The following is a 24,482-nucleotide window of genomic DNA, read 5'->3' as shown; positions in this document are numbered from 1 at the left end:
TGGGACCCTCCAGCCACTTCTCTTGGAATGTTACCTGTCATGTGGTTAGGGTTTTATGGAAACGAGGGCAGAGATATTCTAATTCTTTTCTTGGGTGGTGACAATCGTTTGGAATGTTGAGAATGACTGTGTAGTCTGCTGGTGGGCAAGTCCCTCCTGCTCCTTTGAGTCATTTGTCGGCATCTGTGTTTGTACTTCTTTGTGCTTTTGAACTCCCGTGAATGCTGTGCTTTTCATTGTTCACAACTTTCCTCTCTGTCTTCTTTTATAGTCCCAACCTCCTGTTCTGCGTTGACCCACCATACGTATCTTAACACTTATTAGGAAGAACCCCGTTATGGTGGTGCCCAGTGCCTTTGGCGAGTAACTACCAACTCCACACCACTCCTCCCTGCCCCCACCTCGCCACCTGCTGGCTGGAACCGATATAACTGCTTGTGGCTCTTTTCTTTTCCAGCATACTCTCAACTTGGTTTCAGAGGCTAGTGCAATGGGGTGTGCTCTGCACATAGTAGCCTTTCATTTTGTGTTTGTGAATGTATGAGTGAAAGACTAGAGCGTTACATTCTCGGCGTGTTATTATGTGGTATGGGTTCCCAGGTCCTACTTCATAGGGAGGAGAAGCTACTTATCAAACTTGCCTCTGATTAAGGTTCGCCTTGCACAGGGGGTCACCATGAGTCAGAATCAACTTGATGGCAGCATATTTTTTTTTAGCACCTTACTGTGGGATGACGTGTGGCTCTTTTCCACGTTCCCTTAAAAGCCTGGCAGAGGTTAATGAGCTAGTCAATGGAATATCCTTCCTTTATGGTTTTCAGTGAAAGAATTTGCTGTCTCTTCCTGATTAGAAGATCCATACCACTGCTGTCTTACTAGGCAAGGAGTCCAGCTATCTCCGGGTCTCTGACTTTGCTGATTAGTTAATATTTTCAGAATTCCCATGACACGGTAGCAGCTAGACAAAATTGGATCTCAAAGATCCAGTTCTTTTATGTTAGTAACGAATGTGCTAATGAAATGAGACATATATTGTAGGAAAGATGAAGAATCTACCAAAAAAAGAAATGGTTGCTCGTGTCTGTACGAGAGAGTGTTGGCTGCTGTGCTTAGCGGGAGGTGAAGGAGCAGGTATGGCAGCATGCTAGCCAGGATTTGGGAATGCTGGATCACTGTGCTAGACTCAGAGGAAGACTCCTGTAGGGAGGTGCTCAGACTTGATCCAAGAGAAGGAGTGAAGGAAAGTGCCAAATGAAAAGAAAAGGGATGAAGGTGCTTACATCAAAAGTGGGTGGGGTGGTTGATAAGGCAGGGTCCCTGGGAAACCTCTGCTACTTCCCAGTCTACACAAGGAGGTGACAGACAAGAGAAGGTGAGTGAGAGGGTGGCGGTGTCCAGGGTGTCCCAGCCTCCGGGATCCAGAGCAATTGTTAGGGATTTTGTACCTATTGCTTTTTCTACCGCCATGGCTCGGATCCTAAAAGGAAGCCTTTCTAAGACATTAGAGTTGAACCTGAGGCTGGCAATCGATAGAGACCTTCCCACAGATCCTGGAGCCTACCTGGTAGTTTTCTAAACCCACTGCTATCGCCACACCCCCTCTGCCTCCTTTGAGCCCGCTGGGAGGATTCCCAGTGCTGAGTTGAGGTGCAGCTGTCTTACACTGCATCTCCCTTGCAGGCTTCAGAGTCCCTGGTTCCTTGTCACTGGCTGGAGCTTCCAGGGTATTGGTATTGGTGAGGGCCTTGGTGATGTCAGTTGGGGCAGGATCAGAGGCGGAGCTTTGTAGCTAGTGAGCCTCCTCCTTACTAAGAAAAGGCCAGGTGCCTTACAGGCTGCTGGATGCCTGCCTGCTGGTGGGGGTCCAGGTCTGCTTCTGTACTGCTAACTTCACCCAGACAGTGCTAGCCATCTTGGCACCCCAGTGCATTATGGGAGTTTGGGGCACCCAGGAGGGCAGCATTTCTGAGGGCCTGATATGGGGTAGAAGACAAGGAGTCAGTGGTGATTCCTGCCCTGATTCACAGGGCCAAAGAGAATGCTGGGCTTCTTGGTGGATACGGAATAAGAAAAACAAACAAACAAACAAACAAACCCAAACCCGTTGCTGTTGAGTCGATTCTGACTCATGACAACCCTATAGGATAGAGTAGAACTACCCGATAGGGTTTCCAAGGAATGACTGGTATATTTGAAGTGCTGACCTTTTGGTTAGCAGCCAAGTACTTAACCATTATGCCACCAGGGATAGGGAATAGAAGGCCTGAATTGAGACAAATACATCCCCATCCTGAGGGTCTTGTCCTCCAGTAATCAAACCCAGCCCAAGGCTTTTCTCCTAGCAATGGGAACCATCCAGGGCTTTTCCCTCAGTCAGTTCTGTCTCTGAGTCCCCCCACCCCCCGCCCCACCCCACCAAGGCCATCTGGCTGAATATTCCAGGTAGAGATTAGGTGAGCCATAGCCCCTCCAGGGAGTCCTTGGGTGGTGAAAACAATTAAGTGCTTGATTACTAACCAAAAGGTTGGCTGTTCGAACCCACTTAGAGGTTCTTTGGAAGAAAGACCTGGCGATCTGCTTCTGAAAGGTCACAGTCTTGAAAACCTATGAAGCAGTTCTACTCTGCAACACGGGGTCACCATGAGTTGGAATTGACTTGACGGCAACTGGTAAGCACCCCCAGGAATGCAGAGGAGGCTCAGAGCTTTTGACTGTGAGTAGGGGCTGGGGGAAACATAGTATGGGCTGGAGAGGGAATCTTTTGGGTGCTGGGGTCCTGTATCCCCTACCTGGGATGGCAAATTGTGGTCTTAGCCCAGCTCCTTCTGACCCAAATCACACTTCTGTCTGAGTATGGAGGGCTGGGGGGTAGGGCTAGGGTTGGTGGCATAATTGCCACTCAGGATAATGGTCACTTTTTATGCTTGCCAGCAGAGCTGTCCCATCACTTTAAATCGTGGCTGGCAGAGCAGTGACATTCTGATTCCTTTGGAAGGTCTTTTCCTTGTGGATCATTCCCTTAATAAAGGCCAATTAGCTGAGGAGGCAGTGTTTGGTGTGCTCACTGGAACAGGGTAAAAGTTGGTGCAGAGCTGCCATGAGCAGGGCAGTGGGTGGGGGCCCTGATTAACCTCCCCTAAGTGGGGTCAGGCCTTTGCTGCTTGGCCCTTCTCAGACCATTCACTCACCCTTGTGAGTAGCCTATGTGTGCTCTCCAGCCATGTTTAGGGCACGTGTTTGGTTCTGGCTTGGCTGGATTGCATATGTGTTTGTGGGCTCCATGGCTCCCTCTTGATTGTTGGTGCCCAGCATCTGGGTCTGTGCATAATCAGAGTTTGACAGCCTGGCGTGTCATGAGGAAGTCTGTGAAGTATCTTCAGTCTGAGAATGGAAGTGGTGAGTGGGCTCAGTGGTTCTGAACAGGGAGCTTCTTTTCAGCCCTGCCTCCCCTGGCCTCCTCTGGCCTCCCCTGGCTTCTCCTGGCCTCCCTTGGCCTCTCCTAGCCCCTCCAAAGAGAGGAAGAGATCTAGGCTAACCTTGGCAGTGAGAGGCATTTGGATGCTTCCCAGAGTGCTCAGGTGTGAGCTGTCCAGGCTGTTTCTGAGCACGGCTGTGATCCTGCCTCTCCAGAGGACTGCTGTAAGTAGATCTTGAGGGTGGGTCAGGCTTGGGGCAGGGGGGCAGATGAAGGGTCTGGCAAATGCTCCCAGGACCCCTGGAGCATGGCCACCAGGGAATGCCAGCTCTGTGTTCACTTCCTTTCCAAAGCATTAAAAATTAAACTTCCTTGTTTTAATATCTATTTTTAAATCATGTCAGAGCCAGCATTGGTGTCAGTCAAGAGGGGGTGGGGATGGAGAGTATAGAGAGGAGAAAGTCCCAGCTGAAACAGGGTGAGCAGCTCTCTACCTTGAGGGGAGGGCTGTGGGGCTGCCATCCTGGCCTGAGAAGAGTACAGAAAACACCCCCAACCTCCCCCGAGTGGAGAGGCCTCGCCCCCACCTGGCTTATACCGCCATGGGCCTGGCTGCCCTTGGGCAAATTTGGCGGCGGGCTCTGTGGCCCTAGGCATTCTGTGGCTTACTAGGGTGTTGGGGTCCCAATTGAGTCCATTCACTCACTCCACAACTATTCACTGAATGCCCGCTGCGTGCACAGGAGCCTCCAGTTGGTGAGAACAGGGCCTGACTCGGCTCACACAGGGCGGATCAGCTTTCTCATCCCAGGAAGTCATGGAATTGAGAGGTCATCTGGCTCGTCCTCTGCTGAGCATTTGAACACAGGGCTGCCGAGGGGGTGGTTAGAGCAGGGGCACCTCTCCCTTCCCCGGCATTCTAGGGAGGGGCAGTACAGGCCTGGACCCAGCATCCTGGTGGCCTGACTTGTCCTTTCCTATCCTCCATGCCTACATGGTTGCCCTCTGACTCTCCTTCTCTAAAATATATGCTCTAGTCACACATTTAAAGATGAGATAAAGGGGAGAAAAAACAGCCCGTGTTGCTTTCAGTAATTTACTGGTTTAGAACAAAGAATTAGTGAATCTCTTGGCTGTTCTGTTTCTTGTATTAAAAGGGCTGATTGGATACTATGTGGCCAGCCTGTACAACATGCAGTATTGAGCACCTGTTGTAAACCAGTCCTTGGGCTGCTCAGAGTCCCATGGAGGAGTCAGACACAAACAGATAATTACAGCTCTGAGCAGTTGGTGCTGTAATGGACAAGACACAGAGGTAGAGGAAGTGACACCTGGGTTTTGAAGGATGAATAGGAGTTTGTTGGATAGACGGGATTAGAGGTTGGGGCATGAAGGAAGGTTGGGGAGAGAGAGCAGATTGACACAGAGCCTATGCTGGGGGGAGCTTGAAGCCCAGTGGGAGAGACATAGCCTCCTGCACATATGAAATGGGCTGAACACAGAGAAACAAAGAATGGTGTTGTCTGGGTGGTGCCCAGGTGGCTTCCTGGGGTTGGTAAATTTGGAATGGGTTCTGTGTATAAGGTGGTATGGCCCTACTATAAAGTACGCACCGTGTCTGGGGGCGTTTGTCTCCAGGGCACTAAGAAAAGGGAGATTTTGTTTTTCTGGCGGTGACCACCATGGCAGGTCTTGTTTCATCACTCAGGCTGCAAGCTGTTGCTGTAGGTAATCCAGCTTTATTGAGATGCCCCTATTTTCGTCTCCCTTCTTGTCCTCTCCCTTTTAGCTGCGATATGCCCGCTTATTTGGTTCTAGTTAGGAAGCTTTGAAGCCGAACTAAACCCTTTGGGCAGTTAAGTCTTCTGAGCCAGCTTTGTCCCTGCTCACATTTGAAAGCTAATCTGCCAGCAGAAGTGGTAGGGGGCTGGGGTCAGATCCTGGCAGGGATATTACAAGTGGCACATGGTTGCGGGTGTGAGCAGCTCTTCAGCTGGGGGAGCAGCACAAGCTGGAGATAAGGCTTTAAACCCCACTCTTTCTCTAGCTGGCCAGGGGACTGCAGGTAATGTCTGAAAAATCTTTTAACTCTAAAATGTAGTGAGTCTGTGGTTCAAGTCAGATGGGGTCACCTTCTTTTCCCTTGGGCCCCAAAAAGGTTTGAAGGCTTGAAGGATAACTGGAGAGGCCTTTGGGAAGGGAAGATTGCATGGTTTTACGTTTTCTTTGTGTTGAGTAGTGTCCTACAGCGAAGAGCCCTGATGGTGCAATGGTTAATGCTTGGCTGTTAACTGAAAAGTTGACAGTTCAAACCCTCCCAATGGCTCCATGGGAGAAAGACCTGGCAATCCGCTCCCTTAAAGATTACATCTTAGAAAACCTGTGGGGCAGTTCTGCTCTGTCACATGGGGTCGCTATGCATTGTGATCACCTCAACAGCACCTAACAACAACAACAGTGTACTGCGTCAGTGCTGTGTGGAGAGGCCCCGTTCTGGTGGCTGATGAGGGGTGGCTGGCCACAGAGAAAGAGGACACGGCTTCCGCCTGCAGAGAGCTTTCCGTCTGCTCCAGGGGCTCCTCACGAGGGGGTACGTTCAAATCATCCAGGCAGCTTCTTACATGAACAGGCTCCACGGCCCCACCGTAGACCTACAGTGTCTCCAGGAGTGAGACCTGTGTTTTGAAGGTGTCCTTTCACCTCTTGGTGCTGGGTTTCCTCATCTGTGATGATACCAATGATTTTATAGGGCTGGGGCGAGGCCCGAATGAGATAACGTGTGCATATCATATAGACACACTGCTTAGCAAGATGCTCGGCGTGTTTGGCTCTGTGAACAATATTGTCGTTGTTGTTAGTTGCCATGAAGTTGGCTCCGACTTACGGTGACCTTACATATAACACAGTAAAATGTTGTCTGATCCATCTTCATGATCATTAGTATTTTTGGGTTCATTGTTGTGGCCATCGTGTCAGCCTAACATCGAGGGTTTCCCTCGTTTTCACTGACCCTCTACTTTTACCAACTGTGGTGTCCTTTTCTAAGGGTTGGTCTTCCCAGTGTTTTGTGCAAGCTGTGGTTACGACTGCAGCTCCGACATTGAGAGTATAGGAATAAGTAGCTCCAACTAGTAGTCAGTTAGCTTCCCAGGGGTAGAGCATGGGTGCTGAATGCCAGTGCTGAGCAGGGCTTCAGAGCCCTGGAGGGAGCCTCAGGTGTCTATCCAGGCTCAGTATTGTTCTGAGTGTCTTCTGGCCTTAGGGGTGTGTGGGAAGTCTAGGCATATCTGGTGAAATGGAGGATGGAGGTGGAAGGCAATGAGGGAGAAGGCGGAGGAGGCGGTGGCCTCAGACTTCTGGGCCCTGCAGCTGCACCTGTGAGACTGTACACTTACTTCTGGCCTTCCACAATCTTCCCTGCCTCCTTTGGTTGTTGGTGTAGTGAGTGAAGCCAGGAAGAGGCTCAGCTGGGCAGGTGGTCATGGTGCAGGGTGCTCCAGGGGCAGGCCCTGCCCTCTGCGTGCTCAGTACCTTGGATGAACTTGGAATTCTGGGGGAGCAGGTTGGCTGGTGACCTGAGCTGACTAAAAGATGGGCACATGGCCTCCAGGGCCCCAGGTCACTTCACCAATCAGAAGCGTGGTCACTTAAAATGTTTTCAACTTGTAAATATGTCATATGTAAGTTCACGTGGTTTAGAAAATAATCAAATGGATGTGTACCCACTATCTATGTTAAGAAATAGATTGCCTGTACCTGTAGCCTTTGTGTCCCTGCCTAAGCACGTCCCCAACACCTCCCCTAGAGACAAGTATCCTCGAATTTTGTGTTCACTGTATTTCTTTATAGTTTTTCCACGTATGTAGGCATCCCTCAAAGGACACCATGGTTGGTAAAGGAGAGGGTCAGCAAAAACAAGGGAAACCCTCAGTGAGATAGATTGACATGATAGCCTCAACAATGGACTCCAACACACGAACAATCATGAAGATGGCACAGGACCCGGCAATGTTTCGTTCTCTTATACATAAGCTTGCCGCGAGGCATCCCGAGACACATCATTTGATTTGGCATGTTTTTAAAGCCTTTGGTCAATAGGTTCATTCTGAATGCTTGTTTGTTGATTTATCTGGGCTTGTGTATGTTGCCATAGTGCATTTCTTTTTGATGCCTTATAGTATTCCATTATATCAATGTACTTTATTTATTCTTCTGTTGATGAACATTTGGGTTCTTTTTTTTTCCTTCAACAATGCCTCTGTGAACATTCTTACACAAGTCTCTTGGTGTATACGTGAAAGAGTTTCTCTAGGACAGTAGATAAGTGTCTGTGGTGAAGGATATTTTTTTTCTCCAGTCTGTCTCAGAGGTGGTCCTGCTGTGTGTGACTTCTGCGCAGCTCAAACCACATGTGGCCCACTTGACGAGTTCAGCTACACCCAAACGAGTCTTCTGATCATATGCTCCGTTGTTCTGACAATGTCAGATTGCTATAAAAATTTGTAAACACGTACTCTAAATTTCTATACTTATCTCCCTGTGGAAACCATGGTGGCGTAGTGGTTAAATGCTACGGCTGCTAACCAAAGGGTCAGCAGTTCGAATCCACCAAGCGCTCCTTGGAAACTCTATGGGGCAGTTCTACTCTGTCCTGTAGGGTCGCTGTGAGTTGGAATCGACTCGACGGCACTGGGTTTGGGTTTTTTTTTTTTTGGTATCTCCCTGTACACCAATAAACATTTCCATGGGCCACACTTTAGGTAGCATTGCTGTAGGCTACACAGCCAGGCACGGCATTGCAGAGTTTTAGAATGTGTGCATGGGGTCATTATGAGTCAATCAACTTGGGCAGTGGGATTGGTTTTTGGAACCAGCTGCCATTGTGTGGTTTCTGACTCATGGCGATCCCATGTGTGTCAGAGTAGAACTGTGCTCACTCGAAAGGGTTCTCAATGGCTGATTTTTCAGAAGTAGATCACCAGGCCCTTCTTTGGAGTGCCTGTGGTGGACTTGAACTGCCATCCTTTCGGTCAGCTACCAAGTGTGTTAACGCTTTGTACCACCTTGACTAGATAATGCCAAATCATTTTCCACAGTGAATGTATCAGTTGACATTACCCCAGTGGTGGTATCGTCAGGCTTTGAAGATTTTTTGCCATTCTTTAATACCAAAAAAAACCTGTTGCTGTTGAGTCGATTCCGACTCATAGTGACCCTATAGGACAGAGTAGAACTGCCCCCATAGAGTTTCCAGGGAGCACCTGGTGGACTCAAACTGCTGATGTTTTGGTTAACAGCAGTAGCACTTAACCACTATGCCATCAGAGAGTGTAAAATGCTATATTATGGTGGTTTTAATTTGCATTTCTCTGATTACTAATGAATATCTTTTCATATGTTTATTATTAGCCTTTCTTCATTCCTCTTTTGTGAATGCCTGCATATGTCTTTGGTTCATTTTTCTCTTGTGTTCTTTGCTTTTTCTTACTTATTTTTAGGAGCTTTATTTACCTGTTTTAGGTACTAATCTGTTGTTTATTAAATGTGTACAAACACCTGCTTCTAGTTTATAGCTTTCGTTTCACTTTCTTCGTGGGGGTTTTTTGATAAACAGAAATTTTTAATTTTAATATAGCTTAATTTATCAATCTCCTTTCTTGGCTAGAGTCTACTTTTTATTTCAGGAATTCTTCCCTGTTTCATGGACACGGTTATATCCCTAGTACTGAAACAGTGCTTGTCACATTATAGGTACTCGCTAGTCGTTGAATGAGTGAGTGAATGACTAATGACAGCTTCCTATATTTATTTCTAAAAGTTCTTTTTAAGTCCTTAATCTACCTGGAATATGTATTTGTGAATGATGTCAGTAGGGCTCCAGTTTCTTTTTTCCCATGTAAGTATCAGGTGTCCTGGCTGCATTGACTGACTAGTCTGCTGACATGTAATGCCGCCCATGGTTCCCCACCTGCATGGCCTTTTCCTTTGTGCAGAATTGTCTTATAAAGATGTGTAAACCCTTTATAATAAGTCTTGGTAGCTGGTAGGACAAACCCTCTCACCTTGTGCTTTTTCAAGAGTGTTTTGTCTCTTCTTGGCAGCTTTATTATTCTTTGCCCTTATCTTAGGGAGTCCCTGTGGACTCAGTTTGTCAAGTTTCATTTAAAAAAAAAAAAATCCCACCAGCCCTGTTGGTATTTTCATTGGACTTGCATTGAATCTATTGATCAGTTTAGAGAGAATTGCCATTTTTGTATTTGTGTTCATAAACAGAGTAGTATTCTATTCATGCATTTCTACTCATGAACACGGTATGTTTCTCCATATATTGGGGCTTCTTTGATGTCTTTCTGTGAAGTTTTGTAATGTTCTCCAGAAAGGGCTTACACATCTTTTGTGATGCAGAGACTTTTGGTGTCCCACCCTCTGGCCTCCCCTCCCCCCAGGGGCTCAGCAGAACTCTTGTGCACACAGAGGACAGAGGGCACGGGCATGAAGTCACAGCCCCTTTAGCCGCTCCTCATCATGGCGTGGTGGTGTTGGTGGAGATGATCTGAGCTATTGGTTAGGCGCCATGCTTGGTGTTTTCCCAGGTTACCCCATCTATTCTCCACGGCAATCTGATCAAGACCAAAACCCAAAAAACCCAAACCTGTTACCCTTGAATCGATTCTGACTCATAGTGACCTTATAGGAGAGAGTAGAACAGCCCCATAGGGTTTCCAAGGCTGTAGATCTTTATGGAAGCAGACTGCTGCATCTTTCAGCAGGTGAGTTTGAACTGCCACCCTTTCCGTTAGCAGCCAAGGACTTAACCTCTGCACCACCAGGGTTCCTTCTGATGAGGACAAACAGGATTATTCCCGTTGGGGCTCTAAGGAGATGAAGGCTTTGAGTGGTTAGGTATTTTGTCCCAAATCACTGAGCTAGAAAGTGACAGACCTAGGATTTGAACCCATGTCATTTGAACCCCAAAACCCATATTCTTTCTGTGACCTTTTCTGGAAGACCCTCCTGATCTCTCACCCTTTGGCCCAGCTTTTGATTTTGCTGTTCTCTGATCTGTCCATCAAATTTAGTGCGGTGTAACCCTGCGATAACAAGACTAAGGTGATGCATATTTGGTTATAACTCAGTTGACAATTATCTTCACCTAGCCCCAGCCTGAACCAGAGGTGGGTTAAATGGTGACCATCGTGTCATCATCAGGGACTTTCTCAGTTCAGTGGATGGCCAGCTGTGTCCAGTGTAAGTTTCATCATCTACTTTTGTGCTTTTTATGAGAGTACTTGCTCCAGACTGAAAAATACTGTTTTTCATCAACCTCCCAATAGCATGACCTGCATATTGAGCTGTTGAATATTTTGGACTGTCTTCTTGTCGTTAGTTGCCATCGAGTCAGTTCTGACACATGGATACCCCATGTGTGCAGAGTAGAACAGCTCCATAGGGTTTTCAAGGCTGTGACCTTTTGGAATCAGATTGCCACGGCTGTCTTCTGAGGCACCTCTGGGTAGGTTTGAACTGCCAACCTTTCTGTTAATAGTCAAGTGCTTAACTGTTTGTGCCACCCAGTGACTCCTTTTGGACTCTACTTACCTCATAATGGCAGGGTTTTACTGTTCTAATCATATGCTCCTGTTTTTATATTTTTGTATCTTGTTTCCTTTCTGCTAGCATCTTCTAGGCACTTTAAATCTTGCAACTCCATAAGTGGGGGTATCTGTTTTGTAGATGAGGGCACTGAGGTTCAGAGGCACTGACACCCAAGGCCATGAGCAGGAGGGGTGAGGGTTTGGGGGTATTTGTCTTATCCTTGTCTTCTTGCTCATACAGTTTCTCAGTAAATGTGTGCTGATTTATGGGCCGGTTGTGAACTGCACAGCAATGTTAGGTAACTGGGCAGGGCCTTGGGCAGGCTAATAATGTGTCCCTTCCAAATGATTCCCCTTAAATACCTACTGCACATTTATCTAAAGGAGAGGCTCCATGTTCCTGGAGAGAGAGGATGTCTGTCCCCAGACTGGAATACTCTACTTAGCTGAATAGGATTCCTTCAGCCTCCCTACTCACTCTCCTAGAAGGCAGCTTCATGACTATCTATCCTTATTCTAGCAAGCCCCTTGTGGTTGCCCCCTACCCCTGGTGGTTTATCAGTGTACTTCTTCCGGCCACATATAGCACTTTCCCTGAGGGTTCTAGAAAATATCATTGTCCGCGTCACATTGGAGATGCTGGGTGATGCAGATAGTTAAGTGTTGACTACTAATTGAAGGGTCGACTGTTTGAACCCTCCCAGAGGCACCATGGAATAAAGACCTGGTGATCTGCTTCCAAAAGGTCGCAGCCTTGAAAACCCTATGGAGTGTAGTTCTACTCTGCACACATGGGGTTGCCATGAGTAAGGATCAACTTGGCGACAATGGGTTTAGCTTTCTGGTTTTCCATCACTTTGCCTTCCCAAAGTGCTAAAGTGTTGTGGAACTTGGTGTCCTGGGCACTTGGCTGTCCATTTTAACCCATAATTGGGTTTTGGATAGGCCTTTGGCTCAAGTTGAGATTACTGTGTCATACCACAGTGATGGATGAGGACTTGGAAAAGACCATTTATCACTCCATGCCTCAGTTTCCCTTTCTGTGGAAAATGAAAATTAAGTGGGAAGCCCTGAAAAATGATTCTGGTGTCAGGGAGAAGTGGGATGAGTTCTGAAAGGAAAAATGAAAGAGGAAAAGTGTGATTAGGTCTGTCCTCTGGCAGGAGGAGGTGAGTGAGTAAGGGTTTAATTTTATTTCTCTCCTTTTCAGAGCCAGAGGCTGCCCTGTATCTGGGGAGCTGCCAGCCAGGTCAGCACAGAACCCCCAAACCAATCCTGCTTGGCCTTGTGGCAGGCCCTCCCCTCATGCCCAACCACAGACCCCATGTGACCTGCCGCTTCAGCGGGGCAGAGGGTGGGTGCGCTCTTCTCTCCACTGCTTGTCCTCCCCCCTTCAGAAACCTCCGGGCCCAGGGCCCCATGGTCACAGAGTAGACATGTTTTGCCAGGTAAAACTAGAAGGGGTGGGGTCGGGGGTAGTCAGTATGTGTCTGAGTCTGTGTGTGAAGATTTTATGGGCATCATGGAGGGAGGAACAAGCTCCTGAGTTTGTTTTTCTCATTTCCCACTGGTCTGGTTCCACACTTGTATCTTCCTTTCTTGTTGTCAGGTGCCGTGGAGTCAATTCTGACTCATATAGCTACCCTATAAAAAAAAAAAAAAAAGGATAGAGTAAAACTGCCCCATAGGGTTTCCTAGGCTGTAATCTTTGTGGGAACAGGTCGCCAGGTCTTTTCTCCTGAAGAGCGGCTAGTGGGTTTGAACCACTGACCTTTTGGTTAGCAGCTTAGTGCTTAATCATTGTGCTACCAGGGCTCCTAAACAGTTGCCACTGAGTCAGTTTCAACTCATGGCCACCCGATGTGTGTCAGAGTAGAGCTGTCCTCCTAGGGTTTTCAACAGCTGATTTTTCAGAAACAGATCTCCAGGCCTGTCTTCTGAGGTGCCTCTGGGTATGTTTGAATTGCCAACCTTTCATTTAGTAGTTTAGAGCTTAACTATTTGCACCACTCAGGGACTTCAGTCTTCCCTTAGGTACCCAAATTGTAAGATTTTAGAGCTCCTACATGTATATGTATGTGTGTATACCTATGTGTGTACCTATGTGTGTATACACACATACACACATGCACGTGAATACGTATATTTAGCTCAATTCCCTCCAAATAAGTGTGACCCTCGGGTATAAGCTGGCATCCTGCTTTTCAGCAGCCCATTTTCTTGGATGTATTCTGGATAAGCTCGGGCTCTCAGATTGCAAGCAACAACCATGGCTAATTTAAGAAAACAGATATGTAGTTACCTATTTATCTACCTATGCAAAAATCTCAGCTGTGTCATTTGGCATTTGGGGGGTAAAGCACTTTAGCAGAGGTCTGTGGTGTTTTGCTGGCTTGGTTTCCCTTCCTCCTTGTTTTATTATGCAACCAAACCTGTAGCTGTCCAGTCGATTCCAACTCATAGTGACCCTATAGAACAAAGTAGAATTGTCCCCGTAGGGTTTCCCAGGAGCGACTGGTGGATTCAAACTGCCGACCTTTTAGTTAGCAACCGAGTTCTTAACCATTGCACCACCAGGGCTCCGTTTTGGTAACAGCACCCCTGTTGGAGATTTACTCAATATCTATAAAGGAGACAAGGTAGCTCACAGCCTAGAAGAAAAGTTGAACAACGGGCCACAGCAAGGACAGGAGCCAGGGCTGCTCTAGGGACTCCAGATATTAGGAGCTAAGGATGAGTTTCGTCACGTTGGCTCTGTCAGGATGCGGCAGCTCCTGCTGTGTTTGGCCCTGGAATCTCACTGCTGAGAGTTGGATTCCCTGGAGAGAGGCTCTGATGACTGGGTCACGTGCCCGCTTTTGGCTCGGAATGAGCAGATCAGCTTGACTGATAGGACAGGGCCTTTTGCATCGGAGAGCGGAGAATTCACCAAAGAAAGAACAGGAGCGCTGATACCAAAAGAAGAGAGGCTAGGCCAACAAAAACAATAGATGCCTGCTAAAGCGCTTTGCCCCTGAAATGCCAAAAGATGCAGCTGGGATTTGTTCATCCCCTGATATACCCTCCACACCTCGTTGAGATAGTTGTCAGGAACAGACGGAGAGGTCAAGAACCGGGGAGGTAGATCAGTTGTTCCCAGGCCATTCAGGAGTTCTGACTGCTTCTGTGGGTGGAAGAGAGCGGTGTTCGCATCCCCAGTGTTCTGTCCTCAGCACCTGGCCGTACTATCCATGTTCTATCTGAGTCACCTGAGTACATTTCCCAGTTCCCCAGAACCAGGGTACCCTTTGAGGCCTCCCCCAGCAAGCCAGGCTCATGGATCCTAGTCTGCCAGCCCATCCCTGGTGACAGCCATCGGGTCTGCTGGCAGGGCCAGTCAGTGCTCTAGGGTGGTGGGTGCCAGCAGTGCTGCCGCCTCCTTTCATCCCTGCCCTGGTGTTTGTCGACGTCCTCACACCCGAGACTCTGATCTCCTCATCATTTGTTCTCAATGATCCGCCACTGAGTCCTGATGAGTGCCCGGGCTGCGCTAAGCCACACTGCACACTGCTGGGGAAATGGGAATGCACCGTGTCCCTGCCCTCAAGGAGCTTGCGGTCCAACTGGGAAGCTGTAATTGCCTTTCATGAAACTAACCGGCAAGGCAGCATAGCCTACCAGAAAGAGCCCATGTTTGCAGTGGATCAGACCCAGGATAGTGCTTTTAACTGAGGTCCTGAATGCCCAGCCCTCAGGTTCCCCATCCTACATCATGAGGCAGTGGCAGGGTTAGATGAGATAACTTGATGTCAGAGTACCTGTGCGCTGCCTCGCACACATAGGTACTCCAGTGCCTAAACCCTGGTGGTGTAGTGGTTAAGTGCTACGGCTGCTAACCTAAAAGTCGGCAGTTCAAATCCGCCAGGCGCTCCTTGGAAACCATGGGGCAGTTCTACTCTGTCCTATAAGGTTGGAATCGACTCAGTGGCAGCCTGTTTTGGGTATTATTACATAGGAGTCCCTGGTGGTGCAATGGTTAACATGCTTAGCTGTTTACAAAAAGGTTGGAGGTTCAAGCCCACTCAGAGACTCCTTGGGAGAAGGGCCTGGCGATCTACTGAAATAAGGGCTATTGAAAACCCTATGGAGCACAATTCTACTTTAATACACATGGGGTTGCCATGAGTTGGAATTGACTTGATGGCAACGGGTTTTTTTGTGATTAGATAATTCAGGGTGTTTCCCTGTTTGCCTTGCCTTCTAGGAAGCTCGGTATTAGATTTTGTCTTTAACAGTAGTGATTTTCTTTAATCAGGATTGTCGTGTTTATCTTGTCTGGATGGTCTTGTAGTATTTGGGTCTCTGTTACCTCAAGTCTCTCTTGAAAGTGAGAGCAAAAGCAGCATCAGCAGCAACAACAAAAGTCTCATGTGACGGTGAGGAGACAGGCAAGTATGAAAAGGCGAAGTGTGAACTCTAGCAGCACCAGGGGTCCAGCTTAGGGCCGGTGCATGGGGAAGGCCCTGCAGCAGGGATGGGACCTGAGCTGCTCTTTGACAGAGGAATGGGATTTAGCCTTGAGAAGAGGAGGAGGGACAGCCTTTAGGCTCAACTGATGAGGGGGAGAAGGGAGGGGAGCCTGAAGTCAGCAGGAGGAGAACTTTGCACAGGGTCTGTGGCCCCAGGTGTCAGCGACTTGCACTCAGGCTCATTGCTGTCATGGGTGCAGGCCTGATGAAGGAACACGGGCACCCAGAGATGAGACCATGGAAGAGCTGAGCAAGTGTCAGACAGGATGTACATCGGGGCGAATGCCTCTGCAGGGAGAAGGAGACAGCATGTATCAAGCACCTACCAGGCATGCCGTGTGCTCTCTCACTTTAACATGGAGGGCGAGTGTCGGGTGCAGAGTACAGCATCTGCCATCTGTCTGCTGATCAGAGCTGGCTTTATGGAGGAGGCAGGGTTTTAAGGGAGCATCTGAAGGGCAGAAAGGAAGGGCTCGGGCATCCAGAGGATAGAAGATGTATAGATGGAGGAAGGCAGGGAAGTGGAAGCAGGAGAGTGAGATGAAGGGATTCTGGACAAGCAGAGGGACTGAGGAGGATGGAGGAAGAGGAGGCAGGAAACATGAGGTGCTAAGAGGGCAGTGGTAGTTGAGTGGTAGAGTTCTCACCTTCCATGCAGGAGATCCAGGTTTGATTCTCGGCCAGTGAACCTCATGTGTAGCTACCATCCATGTGTCGGTGGAAGCCTGTTTCAGCAGAGCTTCTAGACTAAGACTAGGAAGAAAGGCCTGGCAATCTTCTTACAAAAATTAACCAATGAAAACCCTTTTTACAACAGCCTGACCCCCCCAACCGATCATGGGGATGGCACAGGAATGGTCAGCATTTTGTTCCATTGTGCATGGGGTCACCGTGAGTCAGGGGCCAATTCGATGGCAGCTAACAATATTGGAAACCAGACAAAGGCTAATGCAGACAGTGAGGATCTTGAACCAGGTCTGTGGTATGGAAGGAATTGCTTCAGTCGAGCAGTTTGCTGGTTGGAGAAGACTCCTTTAATGACAGCACTTTAGGTTGTACCTGGAAGGGCATTAGAGATTGCCGGGCGGAAGCAGTTCTGGGTAATACCCTGAGGTTGATGGAACATGGTGACTGGGGCCTGGGCTGGTAGGCTCAGGGAGTCTATTTGCAGGGGCATCTAAAGAAACTGCAGATGCTGGCGGTAAGGACCCTGAGCCTTCTGTGCTCTGTACGGTGAGCAGCAGCCCTGCACCCCCACTGTGTGTTTTCTGAGAGGTCGGGTATGTCCAGAGGCTTGACCACACCCCCCACCCTCTCAAGGGAGTCTTCCCTGCCTGTTGGCAAGGGAGCTGGTTGGACCCAAATCAGAGTGACAGCTTGTCAGGTCGATAAGCCTGGCTCTGGGGAAGAGCTCTGTGATGTCTGAGCTATTTAGGACACCCTTTGTGACCAGTCCCCAGGGCCTGGAGATTGGTTGGGGAGGAGGTTGGGGGATCCTCAGAAAAGGGACCAGGAGGAAGGAGCGTGGTGCAGTGGGTTGAGGAGCTGAGTGCATAACTTGCCTGGTGGGTTTGTTACCTTTTATGGCAGCCTAGGAGAATCACGACGGGGGCCCCCCATCCCTTTCTCCACTCCTAGCCCCCCTTCCTCTGCCCCTCTTTCAGCCTGCCTGATCAGAGGAGAGGAGTCTGTGTGAAAAGTGCATGTTTCACAAAAAGCTACTCCTCGATAGAGGGCTGAGGGACTGAATCAGGAGCTGTGGGAGGAATATTGACAAGACTCAGCCTTGCTGATTAGCTCTTTCTTTTCCCTGTTAAATGGAGGCTCCTTACAACTTGCGAAGGCTGGGCGGGGCAGGGTGGGGCTAGACAGCAGCTCCAGCAGCTGAGAAATCCTGGGATGCCCAACCACTTAGCCTGCGTTTCCTCCCCATCTCTAGAAGTGCAGGAGTGCAGCTTTTCACCCGAGATATATGCCAGTTAGTTCTTAGTTGCACCAGGTGGGACCACAGTGGTGGAGTGGAAAAGAGCATGGGACTGGTTGCAAGAGACGTGGGTTCTAGTCTTAGCACCAGCTCTGTTGTTACTCACTGCTGTGTGATCTTGAGCAAGTTATTTCCCCTCTCTGGGCCACAGTTCCCACATCTGGAAAATGATGCCTGTGGACCAGCTCAATTCTAAGGTCCCTCTGGTTTTTATACATCCGTGATTTTATATGTTTCTTTTGCTTCCTTTGTGTTTTTAAAGAACTGGTGATTCTTGAGGTACTTTATCTTCCTCATCCTCAAAGTAGCTCTGGTGGAATGATGGATCAGGGATGATTCCTTTACATCTCTTAGGTGGGGAAACTGAGGCCCAGAGGGAGGGGAGGATCCAGTGAACAGAACTGGGTGTGTCCTCCGTGTGTTGGAACATGCTGCTGGGACATCACAGAACTGGCCTGCTGTATCTTGAGGCTCATGGTCCCGGAGTGAGCAGGACTCTGCTGCTGGGCTGGGGCTGGGGGCAAGACCTCCTCGGTTCCAGGTCACTGGACTGGGGCTGGGGGCAAGGCCTCCTTGGTTCCAGGTCGCTGGGCTGGGGCTGGGGGCAAGGCCTCCTTGGTTCCAGGTCGACATACCTCTTGGGCTTTTGACTCCCTGACCTTGGTTTCCTTGCTCAGTGGCAGGTGTGTATTAAGAGAGCATCTGAAGGGCAGAAAGGAGGGGGCTTCAAAGCCCCAGAGCCCAGACTTACCTTTCCTGTTACCCCATTCCCACTTCAGGGCAGGAAGAAATGGACGTTGTTTCTGAGTCTGAGCAGGTTGTTAAGCTCCCTGAGAGAAGGGACTCTGCCGCAGCAGTTAGTTGGTTTTAACCTGCCCCCTTCCCCACCCCCTCCAGACTCCCCTGCCTGGGAGGGCCGTCAGGCCTGCTAGGCAGGTAATGAGGGGGCGGGCTGCTTTATTAAGCACCCTCACAATGGCAGAGAAGCTCAGCACCCTGTTTGACACGCAGAGCTGTGGTGGCTCCCTTCCTATTGTTAGAAGCCTTAATTACGATTGTTCTCATTCCTCCCTCCAGCAATCATTGTTAGGAAGAGCTTTCTTTTTCCTGCCTGCTTTCCCCCAAGCCCCCCGAACAGTGTCTTCAACGTTCGCTTTCACTACATTGCCTCCCACCTCTCGGCCCTCCCTTCTTAGTGCCTACTTCTATCTAGGGCAGTCGCAGTGACAGCCCAACTCCCTCAGCCCCCTCCCCTAGCTTGTACGCCCAGCTGCCACCCTTTTAGAAAACAAACAAACAAAACCCCACTAAATTCATGGCTCAAAGCCAAGGATGTTTCATTCCCAGTGTTGCCTCTTAATTGTGAATTCAGGAAACTGACCTGCCCCCTGCCATTGTGGTTGTGAGGACCAAAAAATCGAGAGAGGAGTGGTTGTCATAAATGCGAGAGCACTACGTGCATTTAAGGGGCAATTATTTGCCTTCTCAGGATCCCTGGCGGCACAAGCGGTTTGTGACCGGCTGCTAACCCAAAAGTTGGTGGTTTGAACCCACCCAGAGGCTCTGGGGAAGGAAGTCCCGGTGAACTACTTCCATAAAGATTGTAGCCATGAAAACCCTATCTGTGTAACACACGGGTTCTACCCTGTAACATATGGGGTCGCCATGAGCTGGGGACAGACTCGACGGCGCCTAACAGTAACAACGTTTTCCACTTCATGGCGTCGTTTGCCGCAGCTTTCTGCTGTCTCCCCTTCCTCTGAGAGCCCCTGCCTCTGTCTGTTCTCTGTGTCTGAACGGGGGAGTGTGGAAAGAGCCTGAACCTGGTGTAGGAACGTCTGTGTTCCCGTCCCAGCTCTGCCATTGCCTCCCTGTGAGGATCTTTGACTTCAGCTTCTCTTCTGTAAAATGGGAATACAGCCTTAATACTTGACTGGCCAACCTCAGAGAATTGTCAGGAAGAGACAGTGGACTCGAAAGCATTCTCAAGTCTATAAAGGGTTATGCTAATGTAAATTGTGATTATTACCTTTTTTCCCCTATAATTCCCCATCACTCCCTGTCTCAGTTTTTGTCACCACCTTTCCGCCTTCCCATTTCTGAAAGTGCCCTAAAGCTGAACAGTGGTTTGCATTCCTGAGGTGTTTCTCCTCCCAGGCTGCCCTGTGAATCAGTATGCATTCATGGTTCCTGCAGGGTGTCTGCCCAGGCACCCCGCAGTGTTGACACCCCAGTGAGCCCCACTGGGGGGAAGGCGACCTGCCTCCAACTCCAGCTGCCCCTTCCAACATTCCGGAGGTTCTGTAATAGGTCGGACTCAGTGTCCTGTCAGAGGGGAGAAAATAAGTTGGCCCAGTGGGAACTACAAATGTCTGACCTATCAAAGAACCTGTGGTTCAACTAGGACTTCTCTGACTGGCTAGTTCGGGCTCATTCCTTCAATCAGGAAGTTTTACGAAAATGACCTTAGAAAACCCTACATATCCCAGGGTCATGAAGACCTGTTAAAAAGCCTGTTGCTGTCAAGTTGTTTCCAACTCATAGCAGCCCCACAGGGACAGAGTAGAACTGCCCATAGGGTTTCCAAGGAGTTACTGGTGGGTTTGAACTGCTGACCTTTTGGTTAGCAGCCAAGCTTTTAACCAGGGTGCCACCAGGGCTTCAGGTCATGGAGAGCTGCCTTCATTTCCCCAGTGGTTTATCCGTTTGGCTCACTGTCTACCCATCCATTGCCCTGATTCTCACCGTAGCCCTGGCCTCAGCTCCCTCCCGAAATTCTGAACTGGGAAGTAACCTCAGTGATCAGGGCCCTTCCCCCACCCCAGTGTTTGGGGCTGATCTTCAAGCCAGTAAGTCTGGTCCTTTGATTGACAGGGGTTTGAGCAATTTTGCTTGCTCGGGTTTATCTGCCCTGTGGGGATACTCAAGCCAGGCAGATCATCCTTGACGATGAAGCAGACTGGTTTCTGCTTTCACCATCAAGATGTGGAAGTAGGCTTTGGGGGCAGGGTATTACACAGGGCTCTCATGCATGTCCCCATCACTATGGATCCACACTGAGGAGATGGGGACTCTTTCCTTCCCCTACCCATTGCCATTGAGTCGATTCTGACTCATAGTGACCCTATAGGTATTCAAGTGTGCACTGGGCTTCGCTGGTGAGGCTGGTTTAAATGAGTCTGTCTGGAGACAGGGACATGGGGTTTTGAGTTTAGGGGCCTTTTCAGTTTGCCTATCCCCCATGACTAATATTTTATACTGTCTCCGAGGCACTTGTCCAACACATCTTCTCCTCAGGCAGGCTTACCAGAGGGTTAACAGCCTTATTTTACTTTTAGGGAGACTGAGCTATGGAAAGGGTGATAAATCAAGGGTCAGAGTCAAGCTGGGAATAAAGCCCTCTTGGCCCTGGGACCACTGGAACCCAGGGTCACCTAGGTGGACATGGAAACACATTAGTTTTAGGAGTGGTCAGGAGGTGGTCTGACTTTGGGGCTATGTGGGTCCCTAAGGGTTCAGCCATTGTCTCTTCCCTGATTTCTGAGAAAGTTCCCTATGGGTACGTTTCTCCACAGAACTGCAGGTATCCTGTGCAACCTCCTTTGCCGAAGACCTGACCTCCAGCCATTAGACTCGACACCTATGGCCCCTTTCTTCAGTGGGCTCTGAGGATCCTTCTCCCGGGCCTCTCAGGCTCCCTGGGCCCTTGTGAAATTCCAGGCCAGGCCACTACCCCAAAGGACCAGTATCCTGGAAGAAACTGAATTCCAGATTGGGCCTCTGATCCATGGTTGAAGGAAGGGCTTGGGAGGAAAGGGGAATGGGGCAGAAGGGCTCAGAGGGCAACCTGTGAACTGCTATTTGACTTACTGGAGTTATTTTTACTTGTTTGAATTAAGTCTGATGTTTTAAAACTTCATGTTTCTGAGGAACTTTTCAAATATCCTCTCCTTAGGGAGGCTCACTGAAGGGTTAATGGGAGGCTTAACTTGTTGCTGTGGAGTCGATCCTGACTCATAGTGACCCGATAGGACAGAGCAGAACTGCCCCATAGGGTTTCCAAGGAGTGGCTGGTGGATTCGAACTGCTGACCTTTGGGTTAGCAGCTGAGCTCTTAGCCGCTGCACTACCAGGGCTCCAATGGGAGGCTTGCCAGAGGGTTAATGGCCTTTTGTGACTCTCTTCAACTTGCTGTCCTGAGGCAAGAACTAAGGAGTGTGGGCCTCCATACCGTCCCTGGGGCTGGTGCCCCTGCTGACGTTTTGAATGTCAAGGGCTGAAGTGTGAAGACAGCCTTGGATGCTGTTCTTGGGGAGGCAGCCTTCAGGCCCGTGATGGAGATGGCTGCTGCCTTGGTGGGCATTAGACTTAGATCTGCTACCCTAGGTGATCTACAGGGAATGTCTGTATAGCTTTGGAAGCTTCATCCTGAAAGAGCCTGCCCAGTTTTATCACTAACGAACGATGCTCCCTCCCTTCTGATGTCCTCAGTCTGTGACTTCCAGAGGCCCCGGGTCATTGAGGCAGCATGAGAGGATGGCCTGGTCCTGAGAGGACTGAGGGATGAAAGTTGCTCCAGACCTTGCATGGTTGTGCAGACGTCTTTCTCTCAGTTACACTTTCTCCAGGAAATTATACAAGACTGGGTTTTTCTTTGGGAGGGAGAGAAGAAAATCCGAACTTTGCCAGCCAGGGACTAAACTCCTCTGGCTTCAGCCACCTCCCTCCTGCATCCCTGTACCCATCCTCTGCCCTCCTGTACCCTCCAACAGCCCAGCATTTGACAATGTATTCCTTCCCTCATTCCAGGGTTTCCTTAGCTGCCTGGTTTGGGAAATGAAAGGGAATATGATGGAAGGAGCACTGCCATGTGGGTTTGATTCTTGACCTCACACTTACTGTCTGTATGATCTAGAGCAAGTTGTTTAACTCAGAGCCTTGACTTCTTTATCTGTAAAATGGGATAATAATAGCTACTTTTTAAGTTGGTTCAGAGTCACTGAAACACTGAAGGGGGTTCAGCCCATTGTCTGGCACATGATAGGTGCAATGGGGCCAGGTGTGGTTTGTATGGGCATTGATACCTGCTAGGGTATCATAGCCATCCCTTGGCAGGCCCATATAGGGAATGTGCATTCAGAATTAGGGTATGGGTGCCAGGTTTCTGTTCTCAGCGCCCACGTCCTCAGTTGGGCCTTCTCTTTGCTAGGCTTTCTCTTCAGAAATGAGGAGTCATTCTGGACCTCCCTCCCCCTCCCCCAGCTTCCTTCAGGGCAGGGAGAGGAGGACAGATGCGGAATGAGCTCACAGCCCTGAGTGTAGGAGAAAATCGAAGGTGGGGGTTCTGTGCTTTTAGGATGTTCCTTAGGGACTCCGTGTTTAAACCAGATTTTGAAGCTCCTTACTGGGTTCTCCAAAAGGCAGGCCAGAAGGTGTCCCTGGAGCCTGCATTAGCCAGACTAGCCAGGACTTGGTGGGCGGGGGAGGGGCTGTGATGGGCTGTGACTTCTCCAGCCAGCCTTCCTGGGAGTGCTAAGACGGAGTCTGTGGGGAGACTAGGTGCCCACTTTTTTGGTAGGGTTGGAACGAAAGATAAAAGCAGGGTCTGAGAGTAGGGAGAAGGGGGATAAGAGGAAAAGGAGGAAAGGAAGGGGAAGGAAGAGGCACGGGAACATGTGGTAGGGTATGGCGGAGGCCTTCTGAGTGCCTCAGGGAGCTGCTGAGCCTGCCTGGTCAGCTGCGTTGGTCATCCCTCTCTCCCTTCCTCTCTGCAGTGATTAAGACATCACTAGCTGCCCGTGTTCTTAGCTCCGTTGGCTCCCCACCGCCAATAACAAATGCATCTGGCTAGAATCTGGGTCATTAAAAAAAAAAAAACAACCTGTTATTTCTTTTCTTCCTTTGCCCCCTGGCAGTCCATCTGATGGAATATAGCTGGAACCCCCAAAAGAGGGGACAGGGAGCCAGGGCAGATGTGGCAGCTGTCAGGGCCACTCAGTCAGACAGACAGCCGCCCTTGGTGACTGTCTGATTTCTCTTGTGTCCGTGTCGTTGTGAAGTGAAGGCCCTGAATGGAGAGTGATGTGCTGGAGATGAGGGTTGTATAGGTGGTTTCTCCCTCCTGTCAGCCGGCCATGGGAGGCCGGGGAGTGCAGTGGCTGTGACAGTGGCTCTGAGCTTAAGCTTGGAGTCAGACAGCCTCAGAGTTGAGCCACTGTTGACTTTGTGATCTAGCAAAATTGCTTGACCTTTCTAGGTTCAGCTTTGTTTCCTCGTGTGAACAGTGGTGATGGCATGTAGCCTACCCCATGGGGCTGTTGAGGGGATGGAGTGGGAATAGCAGGGAATGCCCCACACAGCACTCAAGGAAGGCGAATTGCTGCTGTAGCTAGTTGGCATCATTCTTACTTTGTCTCTTTTGAGGAACACCTCCTGAGGGAGCCAGGTTTCCTCAGCCACAGTGCCAGCCTCGATCACCTAGTGTTGGGATGGCAGCCTGACCCAGACAGACCTTCCAGGGGGAACGGAGAGAGAGATATCAATACCTCTTGTATTGGGAGCAAAGAATCAGCCAGTCAGCAATTCTCTAAGGGCTGAGTCCCCCTTTAAGAACATAGGATGTGTTTGTACATCTCTCTCTGGAGTCTGGGAGTGCAAATGAATAGGAAGAACTAGAGGGAAGGCGGGAGGAAGGGAGGATTTTTTTTTAAAAAAGGAATGAATCTAGGAGGATTCTTGGCGGAGGCCTCCTTAACCATGGTTACCCAGGGCAGCTCTGTTTCTGAGTGCTGACACTGTGCTGGGCCTGGTCTGACTACTTTGCATGTGTGGTCTCACATCTGCTGACCCGTCTCACATCTGCTGACCCCACAGCCATCCAGACTCTGACCACCATGATACTACCCTTCACTCTCCCCTGTTGGGAACAGATCAAGGCGCTTGACTTGGAGTAAAGCATTCTCAGGGTTGGCAGGAGTTCT

The 24,482-nt window shown here is 49.4% G+C and overlaps 1 protein-coding gene and 1 pseudogene across 4 annotated transcripts in view; both read left to right on the top strand.

Annotated features, from left to right (window-relative positions):
• The window catches only part of TSPAN9 (tetraspanin 9), a 283,540-nt gene that overhangs the window by 143,806 nt on the left and 115,252 nt on the right, over nucleotides 1–24,482 (top strand). The gene's annotated exons all lie outside the window — the stretch shown is intronic.
• The window catches only part of LOC104845961 (NEDD8 ultimate buster 1-like), a 42,715-nt pseudogene continuing 24,966 nt past the window's right edge, over nucleotides 6,734–24,482 (top strand).

This window comes from Loxodonta africana, chromosome 4, assembly GCF_030014295.1.
Source record: "Loxodonta africana isolate mLoxAfr1 chromosome 4, mLoxAfr1.hap2, whole genome shotgun sequence".
Lineage (NCBI taxonomy): Eukaryota > Metazoa > Chordata > Mammalia > Proboscidea > Elephantidae > Loxodonta > Loxodonta africana.
Note: the sequence above shows the minus strand (reverse complement) of the source record. Positions and strands in the feature narration are given on the sequence as shown.